This window comes from Neophocaena asiaeorientalis, unplaced genomic scaffold (genome assembly GCF_003031525.2).
Source record: "Neophocaena asiaeorientalis asiaeorientalis breed wild unplaced genomic scaffold, Neophocaena_asiaeorientalis_V1.1 scaffold540, whole genome shotgun sequence".
Taxonomy (NCBI): domain Eukaryota; kingdom Metazoa; phylum Chordata; class Mammalia; order Artiodactyla; family Phocoenidae; genus Neophocaena; species Neophocaena asiaeorientalis.
In genome coordinates this window covers 155782-159963 of record NW_020172141.1, presented here as the reverse complement: position 1 = coordinate 159963, position 4182 = coordinate 155782, and positions in this window count along the sequence as shown.

The window sequence follows — 4182 nt, the reverse complement described above, 5'->3', positions numbered from 1 at the left end:
GCACCGCGATGAAGAGTGGCCCCTGCTTGCCACAACCTGAGAAAGCCCTCGCACAGAAATGAAGACCCAACACAGCAAAAATAAATTAATTAATTAATAAACCCCTACCCCCAACATCTTCTTTAAAAAAAAAAAGGGGGAGTCCTTTTAGGTCTGGACTAAGCTTCCACTCTCTTGGCTGGATTTCCTTCTCTCGGCCAAGGTTATTATCATTCTTTCTCTCCAAATCCGTCTCCTTCTTCCCCCCCTCCCCCCCCCCCCCCCACCCCACCGTCTCTCTTTCTCTCTCTCTCTCCTTCAGGCCTCCAGGTATCTCCATCCTTCATGGTGGTTCCATATGCAAAGTCAGAACCCCACCTTGTTCCCTCTGCATCATGGGAAACTCCAAGGAGGCAGGTACCCGTGACATGGGGACACCCCCCTGCCCCACCCACCTAAGGAGCCAGAGTTTGGGGAGCTTCACCTAGAATGACCGTGTCTCTCATTCAGACAGCGTGGCCAGGTCCTCTAGCCCACCTGTCCCCTGCACACAGGCAGTCAGGACCAATCATGGGGGACGTTGCAAGTACTGTGTCACTAATTGTGGTCCCAGTGCCTCAAGTGACCGGGCTTACAGAGGGTTTCCATTTCTCCGACGTGAACGCAGATTCCATATCAGCCCTAAAATGTCACTCTCACATTCCTTGATGCTTTCTTACATGGGAGCGAAGGGGGAGGACGCCCAGCTGGCTCACTGGGAATCCACACTTCCAGGGTGTCATTTTCTCTCCCCACAAGCTTATCGAGTAGGCGCAGCTGAGGGAGGAGGGCCCAGGCTGATGCTGTACCACACGTGTCCTGGCAGAGGGCAGCTTGGGGACAACATGACTGTAGAAAGTGTCCCAGGCCTGGACTCACCTTGGAGTCTCCAGCAATCTGGCCCACATTCCCTATTCCTCAACCTAGTGCTCAGCAAGAAAAATGAGGACAAATCCCCAAAGCATCATTCAGCCCCACTGGGATCCCTTATACGAATGCGGACCAAGGAACATGCCAGGGTCACACTGAGGGACTTTTGCCAAAGACCATCGCCACACAGAAGCCCTAGGAATGGCTGTGCCCAGATCAGATGCCATGTTTCTGGAAAACAGCATTGCCACCACGACTCCTCCCATGCCGTGGATGGGAGGTCAGGACCAGCATCGTGCGTTCGGCTACTGGATTGTATTATCCCACCCATGGCTGTTCTGTTTGGAAGGGTTCCATTTAATCTGAGTGCTAAAAGAATTGCTGGGATGTTGAATTGTATCCTGTCTGACAGTGTCTGCTGTGTTTTCATTCTGTTCCATCAGGAATTCCAGGCTCTACCACTGAGTCATTCCTCTAAAATGCCTCCCAGCCCCGGCCCCATCACCACGCACCCTTCCTCGAAACGTGCTGTCTGGGAGAAAGGGTTTCCCAGACATGTGTGGGTTGCATGCCTGGTCCCTTGGGTGCCTCACAGGAGCCGAAGGCCCCACTCTGAGATGCTGACCGGGCACACAGAGCAGGAGCTCCTGACTCTCTCCCTCCCTCCCTACAAGCTCAGCACTGGGAGATGGAAAAAGAACCTTCCTGGATGAATCAGTGGTCCAGGCTGAGGTAGGCAGGTACCCCAGGGTCAGCCTGCCAATGTGCCCAGGAACCCAAGAGAACAAGCCCAAGAAGGGATGGCAATCCAGCCCCCAGGACCTCCGTGGCCCGCCCCTTCCTTCTAAGCCCTTCTTCCTTCCCCTGGCCCAGCGTCTTCTGCTCCTCTAGGTCTGTAATCCCGACCCTCTCCGACTTGGCTCCCACGAGACTCCCCGTGTCCTTGACTTTCTGCTTGCTCTATCCTCAGAGAAAAAGAAAGCATCGCTCTGGATCTGGACAAGCCAGCTGCATTTCAGTCCTCCTCAGATTCCTGCAGCACTGCAGAGTCACCACGCCCCGCTCCCTCCTGTCCCCCACACCCATCACTTCGTCACCATCTCCAGCCCTTAGAGATCAGAGGTCCCCGGAAAACTAAAACTCAGAGCCCCAAATGTGTCTGATACTAAATGGTGCAAGGGAATCGCCTGGGTACGTGCCCGGTGAAGCTTCTGGGCAACACCAACCTGATGCCTTAGCTCACTCGATCCTTTCCAAAAGCCTGCTGGAGGCACTGTTGTTACCCTCCTCCCTGCTTTACAGATGAAATAAGTGAGACACGGGGACACTGAGCTAGGGCATCAAGCCACGATGAAAATCCAGGTGAGCTGGCTCCAGGGGCCACACACATGGCCCCCACCCAATTCACTCTTCGGAGGTGCTGAGGGGCAGCAGAAGGCACCAGGGTCGCCGTGCTGGGCTCCGGGCTGCAAGGCGGGGACAGCAGGAGGGGAGCTTGGGTCAGTAGACAGGCCAGGGGTGGGAGCACAAAACAAGTACGGACCCAGAATGCCAGTGGGGAAAGCGGCCAGGAGCCAGGAAGGCAGGCAGGAAAGAAGCCGGCATTCTGAGCCCCTCCTAGGTGCCTGGCCTTCGCATAGTGAGCGTTCAGAGGCAGGAGTGGGGTCTCGCCCGGCACAGGGTAGCTTTGTCGGAGCAGGTGGCCTTGGTAGAGTGAGCCTTCAGCCCACAGGCCAGGCTCCTCTGCCGACCAGCAGGAGGATATGGAACCAGCTGCCACTGGACTGAACTGACCTTGAGAATGAAGCCTAGCCAAGGATAGCAAGGCAGAAAGTCAGAAGACCCTGCAACACTGATGACAACCGGGGAGCTACCGGACTGCCCCGCACCATCTCTTACAGGACATACAAATAACATCTTACTAAGTCACTACTTTTTAGGTCCGCTACTTGCAGCCAAATAAAGTTCTTATCTACACAAGTGACAAGTCTGGGGAAAGAGTTCTTTTCTTCTTCTAAGCTCGAACACTATTTGATGAGATCAGAACTGACACATTTAGAACAAAGACCACATCAGTGCAGTGTATCTGTCCTCCAGATCCTTCCGAAGATTCTCTACGTCTCTAAGGAGAGAGAGAAGGGAGGGGTAAAGCAAGAGCGGGATGTCCACGGTGATGCCAGACAGGGACCGCCCTCAGACTGGGCATCGGGGGAGTGGGCGGGGAAAGAGGGGGGGGCATACAGGGCACCCGGCTTCCGAAGATTCTCTACGTCTCTAAGGAGAGAGAGAAGGGAGGGGTAAAGCAAGAGCGGGATGTCCACGGTGATGCCAGACAGGGACCGCCCTCAGACTGGGCATCGGGGGAGTGGGCGGGGAAAGAGGGGGGGGCATACAGGGCACCCGGCTTCCGAAGATTCTCTACGTCTCTAAGGAGAGAGAGAAGGGAGGGGTAAAGCAAGAGCGGGATGTCCACGGTGATGCCAGACAGGGACCGCCCTCAGACTGGGCATCGGGGGAGTGGGCGGGGAAAGAGGGGGGGGCATACAGGGCACCCGGCTTCCGAAGATTCTCTACGTCTCTAAGGAGAGAGAGAAGGGAGGGGTAAAGCAAGAGCGGGATGTCCACGGTGATGCCAGACAGGGACCGCCCTCAGACTGGGCATCGGGGGAGTGGGCGGGGAAAGAGGGGGGGGCATACAGGGCACCCGGCTTCCGAAGATTCTCTACGTCTCTAAGGAGAGAGAGAAGGGAGGGGTAAAGCAAGAGCGGGATGTCCACGGTGATGCCAGACAGGGACCGCCCTCAGACTGGGCATCGGGGGAGTGGGCGGGGAAAGAGGGGGGGGCATACAGGGCACCCGGCTTCCGAAGATTCTCTACGTCTCTAAGGAGAGAGAGAAGGGAGGGGTAAAGCAAGAGCGGGATGTCCACGGTGATGCCAGACAGGGACCGCCCTCAGACTGGGCATCGGGGGAGTGGGCGGGGAAAGAGGGGGGGGCATACAGGGCACCCGGCTTCCGAAGATTCTCTACGTCTCTAAGGAGAGAGAGAAGGGAGGGGTAAAGCAAGAGCGGGATGTCCACGGTGATGCCAGACAGGGACCGCCCTCAGACTGGGCATCGGGGGAGTGGGCGGGGAAAGAGGGGGGGGCATACAGGGCACCCGGCTTCCGAAGATTCTCTACGTCTCTAAGGAGAGAGAGAAGGGAGGGGTAAAGCAAGAGCGGGATGTCCACGGTGATGCCAGACAGGGACCGCCCTCAGACTGGGCATCGGGGGAGTGGGCGGGGAAAGAGG